We start from the raw sequence: 26,000 nt of genomic DNA on the forward strand, positions 1-26,000 counted from the left end.
TGGCCATGACCCAGCTAATGGCTGTGGGACAGATGGTGAGGAACTGGGGAAGTGGAACTACATGTAAAATGAGTGTTAGGGGGCTAAGCTAATAGCCTAGGCAGGTGACCAGACTTGATTTTCCTTCCCACCTTCTGTCAGTGCACATGCTACCTATCTCCACTCTGCTTCCTCCAGGCAGCTCTGCCTGACCACTCTAATCCTAATCACTTCCCCGTTCACAGAATCCTTGCAGTGAATAGCACCCCACCCAGCACTTTATCACAGAGCATCCTGAATGGTTCTCAAGTGATTTGTGTCTCAATTTCCTATCTAGTTTAAGGTCTCCCAAGTACATACAGGGGTAAAGGCAAGGACTGAAAGCCAGCACAAAGGCCTAGTGTGAGGAGTGGAGTCGGCAACTAGGCCTTGCGTGCAAGGGGGCTGTTGCCCATTTATCAGAACGGATGCCTGAAATTAGAACTGGACAGGCAGGAAGAGTGACCCTCGCAGAGTCCCCACGTGCTGGGTTGGAGCTGCTGATGACTCTCTGTCCTTAGAGCCTGGGACAGGGCTGAGCCTGTAACTAGAGGGTTGGTTAATCCTCAGAAAGTGGCTTCAGTATTGACAGGGAGATGAGCAGAATCTGGAAACCAGGCAGGCCCTGAACAGACATGGTTTCTCACCTTGCGTTCACCATCAAGCCCCATCGTAATGCTGGCAGTTTACATCTGGTGAGCACTTCCTGGCATGCCAGCTGCTGCTCCAAGTTTATGTGTGTTAACTCACTGAATCTATTATTAACCTCATTTTAGACATGAGGAAATTGAGGCAAAGAGAAGGGAAGAGGTTAAGTGATTCATCCAAGATGGCGCAGCTAATACGTAATGGAGTTGGGATTCAGACTCAGGCAGTGTGGTTCAAGGTTCAGGTGTTTTGCCTATAGCCTGAAATATTTTCCTTTGAAAGGGGCCTTCAATGACTTATCCTGAAGGAGTAGCTCTACTGGTGGAGATCTCAGACATGTAGTGGCCTGGTAAGGGAGAGAATTCTGGCCTTGGAGACCTTTCCTGGAGGGACACTCGCCTCTGCTGTACAAGTCCTGCATTTCAGGGAGGCTCCTCTGTGAGACCATGTGTGCCTCCTGCATGAAGTAAATGATGGAAGATAGTCCCCTGCTTGGGTTTATGGGGTCTTTTTTAGGTGACCAAAGGCCTGCAAGGCTTGGCCTCAACGTTTCAGCAAACACATATGGGCTGAGTGCATTTAAACATTGTTCTGACTCAAATGGGCAGGATCTGGTGATATCTTCTTGATGTATGTTTGGGTGTATTTTGTGTCCTACTTCATTATTATTTGTTCTGTTTTTGGAGATCAAGGAAAAGGCCCATGCCTTCACTGGCACCGAGTCAGTCCTGGTCATTTGTGCATTCTCAGGCCTTGGGGAAACCACACTCTCTGTTTCCACTCACTCAGTATTGGCCAGCTCTCACAACTGGTCTGCTAACAGCATGATCCTTAATCTGATGGGCTGGGGATTTTGTCCAGGTTGATAGAAGGGACAAAAGAACGCATTCAAGAGAAGACACTACCAAGGGTCAGCTCTTCCAGTGGGTGGCTTGTGGCGCCCACACACAGTATGGAAAGGGAAGGGCAGAGAGCATGGCAGGCAGTCCCAGTATCATTGTTAATGAGTGCACATGCCATCTTTGGCATGCATGCTACAGGAAACTAACCCCTTGAAAATAAAAAATAACCCTGCCTGGTCCTGCCAGGACAGTTGAAGGATCAGGGTCAACCGCCTTCTGGGTGTTCTAGGCCCCTGAAGCCTACAGCTCAGTATTCCCCATCACAGGAATGGGTCCCATTTTTTTGAGGTTTGGCTGCTCCCTTAGGCACAAGGCAGAATCGGCCCCAGTTTGGCCACCGGTTCCATTTGGCCAGTGGGCATCATTAGGAATTCTGTTACAAGCGTCCCCTGGCAGCTGGTTTGACAAGAGTGGTCCAGGAAGAACAGTCACTTGATTCATTTCCTGTCTTCCAGGTGCTCAGAGCTGCTGGAAACCCATATGCATGCAATAATTCAACATGGTTTCATTCATCGAGATCCAAAGGGGGGACACACCCCTTCCAAAGACAGATAGGGCCCACGTGCCATACTAGCAAATTGGATATGTTTCACACTTCCCTGCACATCTCAATGTATAATTAAATATCAGGTCTGACTCATGCATCTCCTTCTGTGCTCATACAACACTTGTTTCTCAGGGGTCCTGGGGATGAAGATTTTGTAAAGGAACAAAACAGACCAAACACATATGCAAATTATTCATATTTATGAGTGAGAAATGAATAAGACAACAGTTTGCTGAGGCTTCATAACTAACATGGGAATTTGATTCTAAGCTGCTGGAATAGCAGGACACTGTCCTGAACAAAGTGGGTGGAGACACAGGAAGTTTGCTCTGCACAGGACTGGCCTGGAATATGGTGCTTGGTTTTTGCCACCCACCTGTTGGAATGGCCGGGAGTGTACAGATTGCTGATGAGAAATGGTTCAAAGAATTGAGTATGTTTAGGTGGAGGAGGAGAAGGCTTATGGGGAACATGACAGCTGCCTTTTAGAAATCGAAGGTCTGGCATGTAGGAGAGAGGGAGGGGACTCTAGGCAGAGTGGAGGAGTGGCAAGGGTGGGCTTTGGACTCAGGGACCCCCAGCTCGATTCATGGCTCTGCAGTTTACTAAGCCTGCTCCCTTTGTTAATCTCCCTGAGCCTCAGTTTCTTCATTGGTGCCGTGGGGAGAATAATACTTTCCTAGCTGTGCTACTCTGAGGATTTGGTGAGAGGGTGTCTATAAAAAAGTTCTTGCAATCAGCAAAATGCTTAGCAACTGATGTTACTGTGAATCTCTATGGTCCTGGACCATAGGAGATTGGTCCTATGGGTAAAACTGACAAAGAGGCAGATTTTGGTGCAGTACAATTACAAAGAGCTCCCTAACCAATATAAGAGGTCTTAAACCACGAAAGGCTGCTTGGGGAAGTAACCAGGTCGTCATCATTAGAGATATTCAAGCAGAGGCTGGGCCAGTATTTTCTGAGAAGCTGATTTGGGGGAATTCCTGCCTATGGAAGAAAGTTGGAGCACATACCTCTAAGATCTTCTCCAGCCTTTAGGGTTGAAGATTATATACTGAGCAAAGTCTTCTTATTATCATGAATTGTCAATGCTTCACTTTGGCATTCAATCCCACTTCCTCTCACTTACTGCAAGACTTTGCTCTACCAGTTGCAACGTCTGTTCTGTATCATCAATTTCCCCCTCCCTACTGAAATCTTCTCTGTCAGCATACAAATATGCTCTTTTTTTCTCCAAATGAAGAATAAGAAAAACAGTTTCTTCTAGATATTTCCCCATCTTCCTCCTTCCCTTTTCCTAAGCAGTTCAACAGCACTATCTGTATTTTCTGTCCCCTGTCTTTCGGCCCTCTTTTACATACTCCAACTGGGCTCTTGCTCCCACCACTCCACCGAAGTTGTTCTTGAGATCATTGTGAGATAAGAGGAAAGTACATACATATATATATTGGTCTCTGTCCCCAGTTCTTGGCACAGAGCTCCTAAAACCTTTGTAATGTCCTAATAGATAAGAGCACTAGGAGTAGCTTTTGTTCTAAGGAGGCAACTCTGGGTGGACTCCTAGATGGCTCCTGGATAAGGGTTAGTCACCAGGAAAACCACGCCATGTTTAGAAGCTTGGAATTTTCTTTCTTGCCCCACCATCCCCTAGAGAGGGGAGAGAGGCTGAAAATGGAAGTTACTAACTGATTATGCCTATGTGAGGAAGCCTCCATAAAATCCCAATAGTAGGGTTTGGAGAGCTTCCAGGTAAGGGAACACATCCACACGAGTAGGGTGGCATACCTCATATCCATGGGGACAGAAGATTCTGTGCTTGGGACCCTCCCAGACCTCATCTTGTGTTTCTCTTCCATTTGGCAGGTCATCTGTCCTCCTTATTATAGCCTTTAATAAACTAGGAAGCATGTTTCCCTGAGTTCTCTGAACTACCCCAACAAATTAATCAAATTCAAGGAGGGGGTTATGGGAACTTCTGGTCTTTCTGGTGACCAACCCTCATCCAGGAGCCATTAAGGAGCCCTTGGGCAATTAAAAAAACTGGGCCCTCTGCCTCATTCTATGCAAATGAGGTTCCTGCTTTGTGGAAGGAGGGAGATTGCTGCAGTCCATCTCCAGCTGAGGGGTGGGATGCTCGAAGGTGCAGGGCGGAGTCTGCGTATGGAGAGAGGATGCGGAGTCGTTTGGAGGGGGTCGCTCGACAAAGTGCTGATGATGGTATACATATTTATACCATTTTGCACAAGGATATGATTATTGATTTTTTCTTCTTTTGATTAACGAGCATAGGCAAGCTTTTTTCTTTCTAATCTATACATGGTTAGTCAAGTGTTGGAGAGTTTATCTTTGTTTTGTTCCTTGACCCAAACTTTTCATAGCAACATGTACTCTGTTGTGTTTCTCATTTCTATGCATAGTGGTTTCTAAGTAATGCATGTGACTGCAGAATCATGCAGCATGTATCAGTGATTATGGAGGCTATCAGCTTACAGTGAAACACAGGTCACCCAATGCCACAGTTAGCTAGGCAAGTATCATTGTCTGTATTTTTAATGCAATGGGTATATTTTTCTCCTCATAGTATTTATTCTGTCATAGGTAGATGCAAGATAAAGATAGAAAGAATGATTTAGGGATGTAAGAAGGCAATTGTAGATGATCAGATCTATGCCTGTATTAATCCAAGTTAGACAAGGGCAACAAAACATCCATGGGTGTGAAGGTTTCTCTCAAAATTAGGGTGTGGGGGTGAGGTTCTAAGCCTCACCTCTGTTGGCCCCCATTTTCTCACCTGATGGCCCCCCTGTGACTGTGCCTGTCTTAGGTTGTTCCTCCCTTGAGGAATCTTACCTGTCTCTGGCTACCCATCCATCTTCTGGGGCCATACAGGGAGATGTAAATCTGTTAAGTGAGAGAGAAGTAATGTTCTTTGAAAAAGTTAGCTTTTTACTTTTTTGCAGATTTATGCTATGTGGCTTCTATGCCCAGCACTTGTTTTGAGGTATCTTTACCACTTGGAATAATTATGGTACTTGGTACCTTCATGTGTGAGGCACAAATTCCAGTAAAGTGTTGTAATTAGGAAGAAAGAAGAAAAGCTATAGAAGTAGCAGATGGAAGAAAACTTGAGAAGATGGATTAAGAGTCAGACAGGGTCATTCTATTTAGTATTCTCCCATAATTCTATTTCTCTAGTTTTCCTGTAAAACTCTTCATCACTAATTTCACTAGCATTGTAAAAAAGGGGGGCATTCCCACTTAGGTGGAGATGGGGTAGTCAGTGTTTGACTAGCTACCTACAGGTTTTGGTATTCTATGCCAAGATCGCCATCTGGCCCCTGCGTGCTCTATTCCTCAGGACCACTGTCCTGAAAAGCTCTGGGAAGTTTATATTCTCCTCTTTTCCATGCTGCTTATCAAAGCTTAGCTTAGTTTTTTGGAAAAACGCAAGCAAAAGCAAAGCCAGCAGTGCTGTTGCAGTTGTAGCTGCATTCATCCCACCGGTTCCTGGACTTGCCATTGGAATGAAGAAGGAGATATCTAAGCTGGCCTGTGCATACAGTAAAACAACAAATTTGACTGGATCTATACTGTTGGAACTCAACTGAGAATTAGGAGAAGTGCAAGTTGCAGTGCTGCAAAGTTTTGCAACTACAGACTATCTACTGTTAAAAGAACATATGGGATGTGAAAAGTACCCAGGAATGTGTTGTTTTAATTTGTCTGATTTTTCTCAAACTATTCAAATTCAGTTAGACAATATTCATCATATCATTGATAACTTTTCACAAATACCTAGGGTGCCTGACTGGTTTTCTTGGTTTCACTGGCGATGGCTGGTAATTGTAGGTCTGCTTTGGTTTTGTAGCTGTATTCCTATTATGTTAATGTGTGTGTACAATTTAATTAGTAGTTTAAAACCTATACATGCTTATGTTACTCTACAAGAAGATATGACAAAGAAATAATCAATCTTCCCATGTTTTCTTCCTGTCTGCTACTTCTATAGCTTTTCTTCTTCCTTCCTAATTACAACCCTTAAGTAGAATTCGTGCCTAATATCGAAATTACCGAATATCTTAATTCTTCCAAGTGGTAAACATACATCAAGACAAATGCTGAGCAAAGAACTCACAGGGTATAAATATGCAAGGAAGTAAAAAGCTAACCTTTTCAAAGAATATTGCTTCTCTCTCACTTACCAACTTTACATTTCCCTGTATGGCCCCCCGGAAGATGACTGGTTAGTCAGAGACGGGTAAGATTCCTCAAGGGAGGAACAACATAAGACAGGCACAGTTTCAGTGGGGGCCATCAGGTGAGAAATTGGGGATCAACAGAGGTGAGGCATAGACCCCCTCCCACGTTTTGAGAGAAATCTTCTGCTTCCGTGGATGTTTTGTTGCCCTTGTGTAGCTTGGATTAATACTTAGTCCATAGGCACACACCTGATCATCTACATATGCCCTCTTATGGCACTAAACTATGTTTTCTACCTTTATCTTGCATCTACCTACCACTTCAGCATTTTATTAAAAATAATAATAATAATAACAGAGAAATGTGGGATTCACATATAAATCAAGTTTAAAAATCAAACAAATATTCATATTTGACCTGATTGTTTAAAGTTCATAAATGCGTGATCAAAACCAAAAGTTTCTATGATGACTGCCCTTGCACTGTTCACCATGTAAGAACTTATTCACTATGTAAAAATTTGTTCACCATGTAAGAACTTGTTAATTATGTTTCAGAAAATTGGAGACTGTTGAGAATTAGGCTTGGGGTTGATTAATGATTGTGCATTGAGTCCCCTATACAGAATTTTATTGTTGTTAACAACCATTTGTTAATAAATATGGGAGATGCCGTTTCAAAAAAATACAACAACAAATCTCTGGAATTGAATGTAAGATTCTGGATAAAATTGTGTTAATGAAATAATATGTGAAACTTATCTTTACCTCTGCATATTAAAACACGGAAATTATTTCCTAAAAAAAAAAAAGCAAAGCTAATAGTATAATGGAGACTAACAAAGTCAAGGTGGGTAATAGGGGGAGCCAGCTGCGAGGGCCCCTGCTTTGTGGGGGTCTTCCTCCAGCCTGAGCTTTGCTACACAGCTTTAGTAGCATGGCTCCTAGCAGGCGATAGCAATGATAACACCCATTTGTGGGTTAGTAGTGATGAGTGCATTCTTTATTGCCTATGAAAGCTCTTAGGACAATGTCTGCAACATAGTAGGTGCTCAATACAAGGAGGAGGTTACTTTTGTTATTGTTAATGTCATATCATTTCATTTAATGGTTATAACAGTCCTTCAGGAAGGAGAATTAACAGATGGGCTTTGGAGTCCGATAAACCTGGTTTGAATGCCAACCTGGAGACTTAACTATGTGTCCTTTGTAAGGCACCCCATGGTTTTGTTGCATCTGCTTCCTCATCTTTAAAGTGGAGGTCACAGTAATTCTAACTGCTTCCCAAGATTGTCCTGAGAATTGAAGTAAATCTTCCAAAGACAGCATGCAGCACAGTGCCTGGTGTGTGGTAAGCCTCAGTTAATGGCAGGTGGATTTGGTTTGGTTTCTATGATCTTGATTTGGCTGTGGCCTTCCTGGCTGGCCTTGCGTACCTTTGTCTTCTCTCTGGAGCTTGCTTTCTTCAGCTCTCATCCAGAAAGAAGTATCCAGCCCTCCCCTGTCCCCTGACTCCTGCCTGATGCACAGCGGCAGGTGACCCAAAAGGCAGCTGCTGACTCTGCCCATCCTCTGGCCCCATGAGGCATCTGGGGCACTCAGCAACTCCACAGATCAAGGTGGGACTTCAGGGCTCCTCGTCTTTATTTTGGTGGTGGAACACTGAGTGCCTGATCTATTTGTCACCACGTTGTTGAGGCACCACAAGTTTGGCCACCTTGCCCAGCAGCCCCAGCTCTCAAGTGATGAGGAAGCTGCATCAGGCATCACTATTGTCACAAAAGAGGGTCCATGTGATGTTTTCTCCAGAGCCTGGATTATCCTCATACCCACTCAGGTCAGTTTATCTTTCCCTCCTTCAACCAGCACCTCCAACTGGGCGCAGCCTCCCCATACAGCCTCAACTGGACAGCCACTTCCCCTGGCACTCTCCCCTCTGCCCCCTTTGTGAGCCGTGCTCAGTGCCCACAGGAGGATTCTAATGGGGAGCATTACATTAAGCCCAGGGCCCTGTGTGGTTGCAGAGATTGAATACCCATGAAACAGGAATGGTCCAAGGTCATCTGCAGCCTCCCTTCCTGCTGTCACATCCTGGGTGCATTCAGAGTCTTCATCCTACTGACTGAGCCTCTCAGTGGCATTTGATATAATCGATCACTCTGTCCTCCTTCCAACCCGTGCTTCCCCGGCTTCTAGGACACCAAGCTGTCCTGGTTTTTCTTTGATCTCACTGACCAGTCAGTCAGGCCTCAGTACCTTCTGCTGGCTCCTCCTCCCCTAGAGTTTGGAAGTTGAAGAGCCCAGAGGCTCTGGACTTAGACTGCCTCTCTGTGCACTCACTCCCTTAAGGATTTTACCTGGTCTTGGGTCTTTAAAGGTCCCCTCTACACAGACACCTATTGCTCTGAACACTCCTCCAGGATCCAGACAAACTGTTCCACCTGCCTTCTTGACAGTTCTCCTCAGGCCAAATAGGCCTCCCAAACTTGGCACATCCAAACTGAGGTCCTCCTGAGATTCCCTCCAGTCTCCTCCACACCACTTTGTAGCATCAACAACCTTCCAGTTGCTTGGGTAAAAACCACCCATCCTCTCCTATCCCACCTTTCTCCTTGATCACATCAAAGATGCTCCACCTCAGGGCTTTTGCACCTGAAGTTCTCTCTGCCTGGCTTTGCACCTGAAGTTCTCTCTGCCTGGCATGACCTTTCCCATTCATTCATTAGCCTTGCTCCCTCAGTTCCTTCAATCCTGCTCAACTGTCACTTGGTCAGAGAGGCCTTCTCTGCTCACCCTGACTAAAATAACAATCTCTGGTTCCATTCTTTTGCTCTTCTCTGCTTTACACATATCCCTTTGCTCTGTGTCAATATCTCCAATTAGAATGTAAGGTCCATGAGTTTGGGGACTTGGATTTTTTGCTGCTCTCCTCCCCACCATCTAAGCACAGTGTGGGGCACATATATATTGAGTCAAAGAATGAATCAATCTGAATTTGTTTCTCTCCAAGCATAAATCTCTATAATGCTCCATCTCATCTCCAAACTTTGCCTAAGCTGTTCCCTCTACTTGGAAGGTACTTCCATTTCCTAGTGTGACTGTGAGACAGGGACTGTGCGTGTAGTCAGAGTATGGTGAGAGCCTCTGGGAATAGCAAGGCAGGATATTTGCAGTCAGAGCAATGTAACTACATGCAAGGAAACCCCCTATTAAAACTCTGTGTTAAACAGTCAGCTCTAGAGTCATTCTTCAGTGAGATCAATTAATATACCCCAGATAAAGAAGAGTAGCACATATATTTATAATTTATAATCATGTGTAAGATTCACTTTAACTTGCTAAAAGGCCCAGGCCTATGTGCTATCTTTCTTCCTTCAGATCTGATGAAGTGATTTTGCAAATTGAGCAGACTAGTTTAGCATGCAGGCCCAGCCGTAAACAACACAGTAAAAGGCAAGAAGGATTCCACCTTAAAGATAAGACTGCATTTTAATACCCAAGAAGTTAAGACATTAGAAAATCTTACCTTACTCTTTAGCAAACAATACCTCAGTCCACATTGGGAGCTGAGCAAGCAGCCTTGTTTCATATGCCCCCAGAAAAAGATGCTGATATCTCAGGGAGAATTCATCAGAGAAGGAAATTACTTGTGTTAAGTTAATTCAAAATATTCTGGGACCACTTAATAAGTCCACACCCCTAAGCTATTTTTCATGTTCTCAAAAATCCTCAACTGCCAATAAAACCCCCTAGACAATGCACCACTACAAACTGTGTCTCCCCAAGGTGTGAGCCAGGAGCTCTGTCCTTTCACTTTATCTCTAAATAAAAGACTGTAACTTACTCTCCTTTCTTGAGTGTTTGTGAACAAGAACCCCAGCATCACCTGGAAGTCTCTTACTCATCCATGAAGGCTGACCCAACTATCAGTACCTTTATGTCACCACCCATGTCCCCAGGCAGATTTATTCAGTTGTTCCTTGATGATCTTACAGCACTCTGTCAGACATCAATTAATGCCTGACTCTCATGTGATTTGTCTGTCTGTGGTAAACTGTGAGCTTCCTGAGGTCTGGTACTTTTTATCTCAATATCCCCAGAGTCTAGTCCAGGGCCTGTACAGGGTTTTCTGACAGAATGAATAAATGAACTAAAAGAGAAGGGAGGGAGTAGAAATGAAGAAAGGAAGGAACGATCTCTTTCCCTGCAGGTGAACTCCGGATGCCTGGGATCCCCCCACTGGAGAAGGTTCTCCTGTTTTCTGGACTGACATAAACACCTCTACCCTTAACTAAACTTTCTGGAAACAGATGCTAACATCTCAGCCACAATGACCTTAATTTCCAAACTGCAGAGTTAGGACCCTCTATCTGACAACTATAACCATGTTTTTTTAGAGAAAGTAAGACTGGATTTCTAAAATCTATTTGCTAAACATAGAAACAACAGGCCACAAGTGGAGCCACTTGTGCTAAACCCCACATCAGCAAATCAAGACTTAATAGCTAACCTATTTGCAGTTGTAGCTTCTTCCAGGAATGTAGCCTTTAACCAATCAATTGGGAATGATTTTGTAAGAGCTAGTGAAGTAATCTGCAAATAGACCCTTTGTGTTCCCCTATGGAAAGTGAAGTTGCCTGAAACAATCCACTCTGCCAGAACTTTCCTTCCCCCACCCTCTTCTGCTATAAAAGCCTTTCATTTTGTGCAGCTCTGGAGGATTTTTCTCTTTCCTCGAAGGGATGCTGCTCTGATTCATTAACTATTGAATAAACCAATTAGATATTTAAATTTACTCAGTTGAATTTTTTTTTAACATATCACATACACAAACTATGACTGCTCAGGTTTGTGTTAGAGTGAATGGGATGAAGAATCAGGGCTTATGGGTCTATTATCTATTTACTATAGCACATTTACAAAATATGGGTAAGTGCAAAGGAAACTCCATCTACAGCCCTACATCCTACATGCTAAATGTTTTGCAGTAATTTCCTCTTGTATGTACATAAGCATCAATACATGCACATGTGTATACATGAAAGATAATATAGACCTGTGAGTTCATATGTAATGTACATGAATGAAATAATGCTGGTCTTCCATTTCATACCAATGGCATCTTCACATTGTAGCAGGAACCTGCCCGCTGTCTTAAGTCTATGAGAAGCAGACCAGCTGCTTCAGTCAAGACCCCTGGAAGACAGTTGGGTGTCTACAGCAGACACCCTGCGAGTCCTGGCTCTGTCTTGGCTCCCCATGCCTCCCCGATATGTAAACAGGGGTTCTTGAAGTGCTAAGGTGGCCGTTGGCCCAGGCCAGCCATGGTTTAGTAGAAGCAACTGTGGGCAGAGCCAGGAGCTGGGACAGTCCTCCACCTATGCCCCAGCTCCTTCCTGTGAGGTCCAGGAGCAGATGGGGGACCAGTACCAGCTTTCATGGGAGCTGAGGGTGGGGATGGAGTGGACACTTCCTAAGGGATGGAAAATGGGAACCCTGCATGGAGAAGTCCAGCAGTGGGGGCTCCGTAGCCTGAACTGGTGATTAAAATGCTCCCATCCAGCTGAGTTGGCTGTCGTACTGCTTTTATCCTGGGAAGATAGGCCTGGTGCAACAAGACACTCGTTTTGTCTAGTTTGTATTTTTAAAAAAGGCAAAAGAACAGTAACAAAAGTCAAGTCAATCTTCAAGTTTTCCTTGCCTCTCTCAATGCAACACCAATCCTAGAGCAACATTATTGTAACAGAAAAGATAGTTAACTTTTTAAAATAAAGCAGAACCTGGAGGTAAGAATTTGATAAGTCACAAGGCGGCAGCAATGTGTTCCTACCTTAAAGGAAGCGAGGAAGCCTTTCACCACCAGCAGTGAGGAGAATAGCTTTAAGCCATACAGCCATAAAGTATCAGCTAGCTAGTGAATTTACAAATGACTGCCTATTCCCCACTCCACCATCAATGTTTTAAAAAGAAATAGGAGCTTAAAATCTCATCACAGCCGCTTAGGCTATGCCACTCTTGAGCCAGTGGCAATCTATTTGACCCTCAGTTTCCTCATCCATAGCCTAGGGATAACTTTCATAATATTACACCTTCCTTACATGATGGTCTTGATAATTAAATGGGATAATTAAGGTAATTGGTAAAAAGCTCAGCATAGAGTAAGTGTTCATGAGTTAAATATTATTATTCCTACATAAATAACCAAGGGAAAACTGTTAATGAATACCTATTATGTGCACAGTACTGTGAATCCTTAAAGCTATCAAGTGAGGAATGATGAGAAGTGAAATGAGAGTTTGAATGACAGATGGTAGGTGACAAACATGGCCAAGGCTAAACAGCTAGCAATAAGAATAAAGGCAATGCATTGCAAGGAGTAACTGTGCACCAGGCACTCTGTTTTTTGCACTTTGCAGGAATTATCTCACTGTTGCAGTAATCCTATGTTGTGAGTACTCTTAATTGACAGAATGGGAAACTAAAGCACAGCCAGTAACTGTCCCACAGTCATAGCAGGGAGTCTAAGTGTGAGACTCAGGTTAGAGCTCAGACAATCTAGCTCCTGTGCCTGAACTCCAACCTTCCTGTCAGCTGGCAGAGATAAGTTTTTAAATTGAGGTCAAGGCCAAGTTCTTAACACTGTTTTATGCTGCTTCCAAGCTAGCTGGCACCATAGGCTGCCAAAAATTCTCATGAAGGAAAGAACAATCCCCACCTTGATCACAAAACACATCTCCAGCTGCTGCCACATCTCCTTCTTCTCTATATAACCACACTTCTTAAGTTGGCCATACTCACTACTTCCATTTCTTCCCCTCTCACTTCTCCCTCCACCCATGCCAGACTGGCTCCTGCCACCACCACCCCTCAGAAACAGCAATCATCGAGGTCAGTAATGGCCTCCATGCCATGGAGCCCACAGACAATTTCTCAGCCATATTCTGAAAATTCAGTATTTTCAGATGTTGACATTGCCAACATCCTGGGCTTTTGTGACACCACCCTCCCTTGAGTTTCCTCTCACTCACTGGTTGCTCCTTCTCTGTCTCCTTTGCCAGCTCAGTACTCTTTCCCTGGCAATGGAATGTCCCTGCACCTCAAGCCTTGGTCCTGAGTGCCTTTTTTTTTTACCTCTGTACTCTTTCCTTTTGACTCTTCTTCCTGTATGGTTCCAAGCTTCAATAGCATCTATGTACCAATGACTCCCAATTTATGTGGTGACCCCAAGCATGCCTCTGAACTCCAGACCATGTACGTCACTGTCTGCTGGACATCTCACCCTGAATGTCTCACAGGCTTCTCCAACTCAACATGATCACTGCCCTGCAGACCATGGCCCTTTCGTCTTTCAGTGTTCCATATCTTCACCCCCTCACTTAACCTACCACCAAGTTCTGTTGCTTTGGATGTTCTTCAGGTCTCCAAACTTTATCTACTTTCCTCCATTCCCACTGTCCCTGCTATCCTCATTTTTTATGACTGGAATCCTGAAAGGTTGTCTGACTGCTTCCCTTACTTCCACAAATGTTTCCCTGGTTCCACTTACCCTGTCTAAAATGCTTCAGTGGTTTCCTCCAAAGGTAAAAGTCACAATTCCTGACATGGCCTCTGAAGCCCAGTGTGGTGTAGCTCTGCCTCCTCTCCAGCCTTGTCACCTCTAAGGTTCCCATTGCTCACAGGACTCTAGTTTCAATGGCATGCTTTTAATTTCTCCTGGATGCCCAGCTGCCTCTCACCACAGGGTCTTTACACGTACTGCTCCCTCTTCTTGAAACAGGTCTCCCTTTCACTCTAACTAGTTAATATGTCTTCTTCCCTTTGATCTCATTTCAATGATCATCGCCTCAGAAAAGACCTGAGCATTCCTCCTGTTATATCTTCATAGATAATTCTCCTTCCTAGACCTGATTATGGTTGTAATTGTACATGTCTTTATGTGACTCTAAATTGTTGATCTCTCCTAGCCTGTGCCCTAGGCCTCTGCCCTAAATCATGAAGTGTATAAATATGTAAAAACTCAGGGGTTCAGAGCCAGGATGGCGGCATGAGTAGAGCAGTGGAAACCTCCCAAAAACACATCGAGCAATGAAAATATACCAAAGAAAACTCTTCCTAAAAAAGAGACCAGAGGACACAGGACAACGTCCAGATCACATCCACACCTGCAAGAACCCAGTGCATTGTGAAGGGGGAGAGGAAGGCCACAAACCAAGAAGAAGGGAAGCTCTTCCAGCGGTCACTCGTACCAGCTCTGCAAACTATCGCTATCACTATTGCTATCACCATGAAAAGGCAAAACTACAGGCAAAGGTCACAGAGACAACACCTGAGAAGGAGACAGACCTAACCAGTCTTCCTGAAAAAGAATTAAAAATAAAAATCATGAACATGCTGACAGAGATGCAGAGAAAAATGCAAGAGCAATGGGATGAGATGCAGAGAAAAATGCAAGAGCAATGGGATGAAATCTGGAGAGAGATCACAGATGCCAGGAAGGAGATCACAGAAGTGAAACAATCCCTGGAAGGATTTATAAGCAGAATGGATAAGATGCGAGAGTCCATTGAAGGAATGGAAGCCAGAGAACAGGAACGTATAAGAAGCTGATATAGATAGAGAGATAAAAGGATCTCCAGGAATGAAACAAAACTAAGAGAACTATGTGACCAATCCAAAAGGAATAATATTCTTATTATAGGGGTACCAAAAGAAGAAGAAAGAGGAAAGGGGATAGAAAGTCTCTTTGAAGAAATAATTGCTGAAAACTTCCCCAAACTGGGGGAGGAAATAATCGAACAGACCATGGAATTACACAGAACCCCCAATAGAAAGGATCCAAGGAGAACAACACCAAGACACATAGTAATTAAAATGACAAGGATCAAGGACAAGGAAAGAGTTTTAAAGGCAGCTAGAGAGAAAAAGGTCACCTATAAAGGAAAACCCATCAGGCTAACATCAGACTTCTCGACAGAAACCCTACAGGCCAGAAGAGAATGGCATGATATATTTAATGCAATGAAACAGAAGGGCCTTGAACCAAGGATACTGTATCCAGCACGAATATCATTTAAATATGATGGTGGGATTAAACAATTCCCAGTAATGCAAAAGCTGAGGGAATTTGCTTCCCACAAACCACCTCTTCAAGGTACCTTACAGAGACTACTCTAGATGGGAACACTCCTAAAAAGAGCACAGAACAAAACACACAACATATGAAGAATGGAGGAGGAGGAATAAGAAGGGAGAGAAGAAAAGAATCTCCAGACAGTGTATATAACAGCTCAATAAGTGAGCTAAGGTAGGCAGAAAGATACTAAAGAAGCTAACCTTGAACCTTTGGTAACCAGGAATCTACAGCCTTTAATGGCAATAAGTACATGTCTCTCAATAGTCACCCTAAAAGTAAATGGACTTAATGCACCAACCAAAAGACACCACTCACCCCAAAGGGTACATCCACTGGGCAGAAAATAAGTAAGGACACACAGGCACTGAACAACACACTAGAACAGATAGACCTAATAGACATCTATAGAACTCTACATCCAAAAGCAACAGGATACACATTCTTCTCAAGTGCACATGGAACATTCTCCAGAATAGACCACATGCCAGCTCACAAAAATAGCCTCAGTAATCTCCAAAATATTGAAATCCTACCAACCAATTTTTCAGACCACAAAGGTATAAAACTAGAAATAAATTCTACAAAGAAAACAAAAAGGCTCACAAACACATGGAGTCTTAACAACATGCTTCTAAGTAATCAATGGATCAATGAACAAATCAAAATAGAGATCAAGGAATATATAGAAACAAATGACAACAACAACAGAAAGCCCCAACTTCTGTGGGACGCAGCGAAACCAGTCTTAAGAGGAAAGTGTATAGCGATCCAGGCACACTTGAAGAATGTAGAATAATCCCAAATGAATAGTCTAACGTCACAATGATCAAAACTGGAAAAAGAAGAACTAATGAGGCCTAAAGTCAGCAGAAGGTGGGACATAATGAAGATCAGAGAAGAAATAAACAAAATTGAGAAGAATAAAACAATAGCAAAACTCAACAAAACCAAGAGCTGGTTCTTTGAGAAAATAAACAAAACATATAAGCCTCTAGCCAAACTTATTACGAGAAAAAGAGAATCAACACAAATCAACAGCATCAGAAATGAGAACGGAATAATCACGACAGACTCCACAGAAATACAAAGAATTACCAAAGAATTCTTTGTACTATGAAATCCTATATGCTAACTAGCTGAAAAACCTAGAAGAAATGGACAACTACCTAGAAAAATATAGCCTCCGAAGACTGACCAAGGAAGAAACACAAAAGTTATAGAAACCAATTATGAGCAAAAAAATTGTAACGGTAATAAAAAAAGTACCCAAGAACAAAACCCCAGGGCTGGACAGATTTACCTCGGAATTTTATCAGGCACACAGAAAAGACATAATACCCATTCTTCTTAAAGTGTTCCAAAAAATAGAAGAGGAGGGAATACTCTCAAACTCATTCTATGAAGCCAACATCACCCTAATACCAAAACCAGGCAAAGACCCCACGAAAAAAGAAAATTACAGACCAATATTCCTGATGAATGTAGATGCAAAAATACTCAATAAAATATTAGCAAACAGAAGTCAACAGTATATCAAAAGGATAATACAGCATGACCAAGTGGGATTCATCCCAGGGATGCAAGGATGGTACAACATTCGAAAATCTATCATCATCATCCACCACATCAACATAAAGAAAGACAAAAACCACATGATCATCTCCATAGATGCTGAAAAAGCATTTGAAAAAATTCAACATCCATCCATGATAAAAACTCACAGCAAAATTGGAATAGAGGGCAAGTACCTCAACATAGTAAAGGCTATATATTATAAACCCACAGCCAACATTATACTGAACAGCGAGGAGCTGAAAGCTTTTCCTCTGAGATCGGGAACTAAACAGGGATGCCCACTCTCCCCACTGTTGTTTAACAAAGTACTGGAGGTCCTAGCCACGGCAATCAGACAAAACAAAGAAATACAAGGAATCCAGATTGGTGAAGAAGAACCTAAAATGTCACTATTTGCAGATGACATGAAATTGTACATAAAAAACCCTAAAGACTCCACCCCAAACTACTGGAACTGATATCAGAATACAGCAAAGTTGCAGGATACAAAATTAACACACAGAAATCTGTAGCTCTCCTATACACTAACAATAAACCAATAGAAAGAGAAATCAGGAATACAATTCCATTCACAGTTGCATCAAAAAGAATAAAATACCTAGGAGTAAACCTAACCACAGAAGTGAAAAACCTATACCCTGAAAAGTACCAGTCACTCTTAAGAGAAATCAAAGGGGACACTAACAAATGGAAACTCATCCCATGCTCATGGCTAGGAAGAATTACTATCGTCAGAATGGCCATTCTGCCCAAAGCAATATACAGATTTGATGCAATCCTTATCAAATTACCAGCAACATTCTTCAACGAACTGGAACAAATAATTCAAAAATTCATATGGAAACACCAAAGACCCCGAATAGCCAAAGCAATCCTGAAAAAGAAGAATAAAGTAGGGGGTTCTCACTCCCCAACTTCAAGCTCTACTACAAACCCATAGTAATCAAAACAATTTGGTACTGGCACAAGAACAGAGCCACAGACCAGTGGAACAGATTAGAGAGTCCAGAAATTAACCCAAATATATATGGTCAAATAATATTTGATAAAGGAGTCATGGACAAGCAATTGGGAAATGACAGCCTCTTCAACAGATGGTGCTGGCAAAACTGGGCAGCTACATGTAGGAGAATGAAACTGGGCCATTGTCTAACCCCATATACAAAGGTAAACTCAAAATGGATCAAAGTCCTGAATGTAAGTCATGAAACCATTAAACTCTTGGAAAAATACTTAGGCAAAAACCTCTTAGACATGAACATGAGTAAACTCTTCTTGAACCTATCTCCTGGGCAAGGAAAACAACAGCAAAAATGAGCAAGTGGGACTACATTAAGCTGAAAAGGTTCTGTACAGTGAAAGACACCATCAATAGAACAAAAAGGAACCTTACAGTATGGGAGAATATATTTGAAAATGACAGATCCGATAAAGGCTTGACGTCCAGAATATATAAAGAGCTCACACGCCTCAACAAACAAAAAACAAATAACCCAATTAAAAAATGGGCAGAGGAACTGAGCAGACATTTCTCCAAAAAAGAAATACAAATAGCCAACAGACACATGAAAATGCTCCACATCGCTAATTATCAGAGAAATGCAAATTAAAACTACAATGAGGTATCACCTCACACCAGTAAGGATGGCTGCCATCCAAAAGACAAACAACAACAAACGTTGGTGAGGCTGTGGAGAAAGGGAAACCCTCCTACACTGCTGGTGGGAATGTAAATTAGTTCAACCATTGTGGAAAGCAGTACGGAGGTTCATCAAAATGTTCAAAACAGACCTACCATTTGACCCAGGAATTCCACTCCTAGGAATTTACCTTAAGAATGCAGCAATCAAGTTTGAGTAAGACAGATGCACCCCTGTGTTTATCGCAGCACTATTTACAATAGCCAAAAATTGGAAGCAACATAAATGTTCATCGCTAGATTAATGGATAAAGATGCGGTACATATACACAATGGAGTACTACTCAGCCAAAAGTGGAGGGAAAATCCTACCATTTGCAGCAACATGGATGGAGCTGTAGGGTATTATGCTCAGTGAAATAAGACAAGCGGAGAAAGCGAAATACCAAATGATTTCACTCATCTGAAGAGTACAAGAACAAAGGAAAAACTGAAGGAACAAAACAGCAGCGGAATTACAGAATCCAAAAATGGACTAACAGGTATCAAAGGGAATGGAACTGGGGAGGATGGGTGAACAGGGAGGGATAAGTTGGCGAATAAGAAAGGGGGTATTAAGATTAGCATGCATAGGGGGGAGGGACAAAGGGGAGAGCGTCTGTACAACCCAGAGAGGACAAGTAGTGATTCTACCACATTTTGCTATGCTGATGGACAGTGACTGTAACGTGGTTTTTAGGGGGGACTTGGTATAGGGGAGAGCATAGTAAACATAGTATTCTTCATGTAAGTGTAGATTAAAGATTAAAGAAAAAGAAAGAAAGAAAGAAAAGGGGGATTTCTCCTTGATAGGATAAAACTATTGGTAAATCAAAGATTAATGCATGCTTTAAATATCCTTAATTTTGATCACTTAAAGGGTGTCAGATGATCGGCTCTGGAGGTACTCTTTTCTGATAATATTCCTTTCTCTTAATAAAAGAAAAAAGGAGTTCCTGTGTGCTGACCTCCAATGAGTTCTACACAGTGGTATAGAGGGCATGGCAAAGTGTGTGCAAAGGGTCTGTTTGTTTTTATGCAGAAGATCAAGGCCTAGCTTGGCTACCCAGAAAATGAACTAAGATACGATATGAGGAGGAGCTTCTGGCATTAGCACTCTCTGGAAGACTCGTGCCGGGGTATGATCATCAAAAAGCCTCCACAGGGATCCAGGAGATGCTGCGGTTGTGGTTGCGTCCATCCCACCATTTCCTGGACCTGCCACTGGAATGAGGAGGGAGATGTCTAGGCTGGCATGTGCATACAGTGAAACAACGAATTTGAGTAGATCTGTACTGTTGGAACTCAACCAGGAGTTGGGAGGGGTGCAAGTTGTAGCGCTCCAAAATCTTACGACTATAGACTATCTACAGTTAAAAGAACATATGGGATGTGAACAGATCCCAGAAATGGGTTGCTTTAATTTGTCTGATTTCTCTCAGACTGTTCAAGTACAGTTGGACAATATCCATCTTATCATAGACAAATTTTCACAAATGCCTAGGGTGCCTAAATGGTTTTCTTGGCTTCACTGGAGATGGCTGGCAATTATAGATTTGCTTAGTTTATGTCACCGTATTCTTATTATGTTAATATGTGTGTGCAAGTTAGTTAGTAGTTTAAAACCTATACATGCTTAAGGTACTCTACAAGAAGATATGTCAAAGAAATAATCAATCCTCCCATGTTTTCTTCCATATGCTACCTCTATAGCTTTTCTTCTTCCTTCCTAATTACAACCCTTAAATAGAAGTCGTGCCTCATATCGAATTTACTGAGCATCATAATTCCTCCAGGTGGTAAAGATACGTCGAGACAAGTAATGGGCATAGAAGCCACAGGGCACAAATCTGCAAAGAAGTAAAAAGCTAACCTTTTCAAACAATATGGCTTCTCTCTCACTTATAAGCTTTACATTTCCCTTTATGGCCCCGTAAGGTGACTGGTTAGCCAGAGACGTGTAGGATTCCTCAAGGGAGGAACAACCTAAGACAGGCACAGTCGCAGGGTGGCCATCAGGTGAGAAATCGGGGAACAATAGTGGTGAAGCTTAGAACCTCACCCACCCCCCCTGTTTTGAGAGAAAGCTTCTGCATCCGTGGATGTTCTATTGCCCTTGTCTAGCTTGGATTAGCACATAGTCTACAGATGATCATCTACAATTGCTCTCTTACAACACTAAGTTTTCTACCTTTATCTTGCATCTACCTACCACTTCAGCATTTTATTAAAAATGAAAATAATAATAATAAAGGGAGAAATGTGGTACCCACATATAAAACAAGTATAAAATTCAAACGAATATTCATATTTGACCTGATTATTTATAGTTCATAATGCTCTTTTATTTTTTTAAAAGAACTTCTAAACTTATATTGTTTTCTGTAACATATATTTTTTAAAACTCATCAGTCACACACGGCTTTCTTTTTTCTACCAAGAAAGTGATAGTAAAAGTATAAATACTGGGTTAATGTGGGAAATGGTGGGCTTTGGGGTACAAATTGACAGGGAATTATGAACAGAAGCTTGAAATATTTTGTATAACAAATGTTTACTTATTCAGTAAACACTATTTAAGAGACATTTACAAAGTATCTACTATGTGCCAGACACTGTTACAGGCAACAGAACAAGAAGGGCAAGGCAGTATTTGATTGCAAGTTATACGAAAGCAGTTGCACTGATGATACTATATCAGAAATAATGAGTTGCCAAATTCGTTATCAATTAAAACTGAAGAATGAAGAAAACTATATACTACAAGTGTTTCAAAATAAACAGTGCCTATGCATGTTACATTTTTTTGTCTGAAATGATTAGGCTGAGAAATAACTGAAATTATCAACGTGCTTGTGGCAAAACAAGCCTACCCATACATATACACACATATATTTGGTTTTGATTGGGAATGTAATTATACTCTATTAAGTAAAATTGAAGGATTTTTTTTATTTAGATAACTTTATCCAGGTAGTTGCAAAGCAAAAAGTTGGTCTTTTTCCCACAAATGATTTTTAAATTGGCAATGTCAAATGTTACGTTGAGATTTGGCTAGAACTGAGGTGCAATCATTGTCAATGGCAAATGAACCAGATTTTACACTTGCCAGTGAAAATTGCTTTGCCCACCATATGTGTATTCTAAGGAAGATAATTCAAATTAATTTTGTATTGTCAAGTTCTATCACTTTAATAATCACTAGAAACTCACTTTGCACTCCAATAAGCAATCTTTAAAAATGCTCTGATTCAAAGCAAACAGTTCTCAAGCCATAAATATAGGACATACTTGCAGATACCTTCAATAAAAATAATGTAGCATTGGTATTCTTATAACAAAAGCATTTTGGATTGATAACAGTTTGTTAAGACTTCAAATTCTCAGATCGGACTGGTAGCCAAAACCCCAAACTGATTATAACTCTGGGGTATTTGGATGCTTTTTTATTTCTGTACTTGTTTTCTCAACAAGTAAATGAGTTTACTAAAGCTTAAGAGAGCTAAATAGATTAGATCATCACATCAAAAAACATATGCTAAACAGTGCACAGTAGGTTTCAAATGTTTACTACCTGTCACAAATTTTTATATCTTCCCCTTTTTTAGAATTTTAATGCTCTTAAAGGAATCCCAGATGATCAAGATGGATTAATTGATATAATAATCCACTGCTCTAAAAATCAGTATCAAAAATGAGCATATCAGTGTATAAAATGTGTGGTAGCTCCGTTCAGCCGCTGTCCTATAGCTCACCAAATATTAAAGTTGGGAGTCTTTTCTTAAGTTTTGTAGTAACTGGAATCATGAAAAGTTGGAATTTGCATTTTAAATTAACATTGAAATTATTCGAATTCTTTTACATAAATAGTTTTATTTATTTTGAAGTGTAACAGAGATCTTACAAGAAAGTGGATCTGGGCCATGGAATGGCTTGCAGATGAACTTGAAAGAAGACCGTACACTTGCAACCCTCACTACACTTATAAAAACTGGTCTTATTCAGTACAAAGCAATAAAACATCAAGTGGTTATTTATTAGGGAGGTCACATAGTGCTAGGATGACACTTGAAAAAGCTTGTGAATTCTGCCCAGACGATGTAAAAAAAAAAAAAAAAGCCACCAATGGACAGTAAATAGAAATGGAAGAACATAAAGTAATTTTCATAGGGTATGTTACTGTGCAAAGAATATATGTGGCAGTTTGTTGGTTTTAGTGTTTAGTGCTGATTGAGTTTTTTAAGAAATCAACAGAGCCTAACCTCTGCTTTTCTCATTATTTTGATGAAGTTTCTGCAAAACCGTCTAAAAACATATTTAGGATAATCTAAAGCTTCTCCTCTGATTGCAATTTATTTTATCACAGTAAATGAAAAACATTATATGCACATGGCTGCATTAGGATTTTTAAAAATATCTCACTGGTAGTTTGAAAATAAATTTTAGTTGCTTTTATAATCAAAATCTTAATCTCTTTAAATATTTAAAATTAGGATCCAGAAGACCAAGATGCCCCAGATGAGCATCACTCCCCTGCACCAGAAGATGCCCCATTACATTCTAAGTCATCTGGATCTCACTATCAGCAGGTAAATAGGAGTTGGAGTATTTTTGTTTTTAATTTTTATTGTCTAGACCAATTCTTTGTGCTTTACTTAAATAGCATTTATTTTTCTTAACTCTTTTGTAACTTACTAGTTGTGATGTAACATAATGGATTATCTAAGAACAGCTGCCAGGTTGATGAGGAGGTATTAGATTGAAATAGAGTGTTACAATCTGCCCATACGGTATTCTCTCTGCCAACTACACAGGCCTTAATTAATAAAAATGTGTGATGGTTTACATTAACATAAAATTCATAGCTATCAAAGAAATGTTCAGAAAGGGATATCTTGATTGGTTTGCCTGCAGTGTTGATTTGCACTAAAATGTTTTTTAATTAAATATTTGATTTTTCAATAGATGGTTCACTGAGAAACACAGATGATCAAACGTTCTTTCAAAAATACCAATTTTGGGGATAAGTTTTATGAGGATGGTTCTGAGTTTAAACCACAAACATGACTAATTCAGACCTTTCAAGACTGTAGTTCTTAAATTTAGAATGCCTCAGAATCACCTACAGGCATTTGTTAGAAATAGAGGTTGCTTCATCCCACCTTCAAGATTTTTCACTCAGTCAGAGTGAGTGTGGTTGCAACACTTTTCATTTCTAACAAGTTTCCCACTGATGTTGATAGTGTTAGTCAAGGACCACACTTAGAGGAACCAATGCTCTTAGCAGAGGCATTGGTGAAAAACACTGTCAAAACACTTTCTTGAGGAGGGGGAAATCGTATTATATCATAACCTCACAGATTTATGTGTAGCTTTTTCTCAAAACACTTTATCATAGTGGAACTGGCAGCAATTCAGGAATTGACTTCTAAGTTATTCCTTAACTACTGCATGAGTGATATTTTTTAAAGATAATTTCCTAGAAATAGGAGACATAACTGCTTTTAGACAATCTTCAGCTCATGCATTTTAATTGATTGTGATATGTGAAATGTTTAACCTACAGGTCTATTTCACCCTTGGAGTAATCGTGTACATGGACAGCCATATACAGGGCCTGCAGCACAAACCTTGAACAACTACCAGCAAAATGGTCAACAAGCATAAGAAAATTACGAAGGCAATGAAGAAGTATCCTTATCTCAAGTGAAGGATCAGTGAAACACCCATATTTAACTGGTTCCTTTAACCACACACTCAGGCTTTACAGTCCAACTTTTTCTGTGTCTGGCTTGTATTTACAGTCCCAACTCTTTCTGTGTCTAGCTTGTATTTAAACCTAGAAAAATTGTTTACCACAGAGGGTATATTCACTGTTTCATTTTCAGAAATTTGCTGTCAATATATAAGCCAACTTAAGAGAAAGTGTACAGTCTTTTGTAATAAACAGCTGGTACTAATATGTAAATGGCAAAGGGGTATATGGTATATTAATGTTTGTTAACTCAGGCAAGAAAAAATTTTGGATTAGGAGTCAGCTACAAACAAGAATTTTTCTTACATCTGCTGCACCTCCAACCAGTATATCTTCTTCTTAGCAATTGGATAAAAGAGCTCATTCATATCAGTCATATCAGTAGTATCTTGTTGATTTATAGTTATTGCAGCTTTGTTAAGAATGAGAAGTAGCCCTTGAATTAATACGGATAATGCTGGAAAAACTGGTATATAGCATTGTTTCTGGGTACTTTTCATTGCCCTATTATTCTGTTACTACTTCAATAGTTTAAAAATGGGTAGTTATGCTAATGGTAACATTTAGCATGTCACACTGTAAGTTTGTGCAGCCACTGAGGACAAAATTACCTGAATGAGAGAAATTTAACACCTAAAGATCACTTCGCCAAGAGTTTTTATGTCTTATGGAAAAAAAATAAGGGGAGATATGTGACAAACAAGCAGTTTTTAGTTATAGATATTCTTTATTTTCAATGTTTGACAGTACATTCTTTTGATGGGATTTAAAAACATGGAAGTTTTCAAAATAGGAATTTTTAAGATATTAAAATAAATATGCAAAACTTTGCTCTGCCAGAATGTATGGAACATTATGGGAGACTGTATTTGATGTGTTTTCTTTCTGATAGAGATTATTAGGTGAAGGTTCTTAAATTTTGTCTCTACAAGAGACCAGTAAAGTGGATGTCATCCTAATTCCACAGTGTTTTGAAGTAACATTGCACCAAGATGCCTGGCTGATTTTCTAGTCATTCACAATTTACTTGTGCCAAGAATTGTCCCAGATCCTTTCCCATTCCAAAACTCAATTGTTGTGGAGTTTGAAACATAAACTTCTCATAAGTGTAACTCTGAAGTACTGTTTTGGAATAAACATTTGCCTTGGAATTCCAAGAAACTTGAGTTAATATTCTATTTAAAAAGAATTGGAAACTTGTGAATGTGTGCAAATTTTGGAACCAGTTTATAAAACTAATATCCAAGCAAAAAAGATACATCCCATTCTGTATTATTAAATATTTTGCTGTTTTGTTTTATAGAAATTATTTTGCTTAATTCACAAGTAGAATTTGGTTTGAGAATAATTTTTTCCTGTGGTGGGTTTTGGTTCTGGTTATTTTCTGTTCTTAAGTACTACACATTAAAATTAATTATTGGCAGAATATGCATTGGAATAACAATGAGTTCAGTATTTCAAATACATTGTGCTGTTGTGCTAAAAACGGATTCACCCTTTGCCCATGTGTATAAGGATTTAGAGGAAAGAAAACTAAGCACT

The 26,000-nt window shown here is 40.7% G+C and overlaps 1 pseudogene; it reads left to right on the forward strand.

Moving 5' to 3' along the window:
• Positions 1 to 847: 847 nt before the first annotated feature.
• LOC140847581 (ubiquitin carboxyl-terminal hydrolase 9X-like) lies at positions 848 to 24,338 on the forward strand (annotated as a pseudogene).
• Positions 24,339 to 26,000: the final 1,662 nt, after the last annotated feature.

This window comes from Manis javanica, chromosome Y (genome assembly GCF_040802235.1).
Source record: "Manis javanica isolate MJ-LG chromosome Y, MJ_LKY, whole genome shotgun sequence".
NCBI classification, from domain to species: domain Eukaryota; kingdom Metazoa; phylum Chordata; class Mammalia; order Pholidota; family Manidae; genus Manis; species Manis javanica.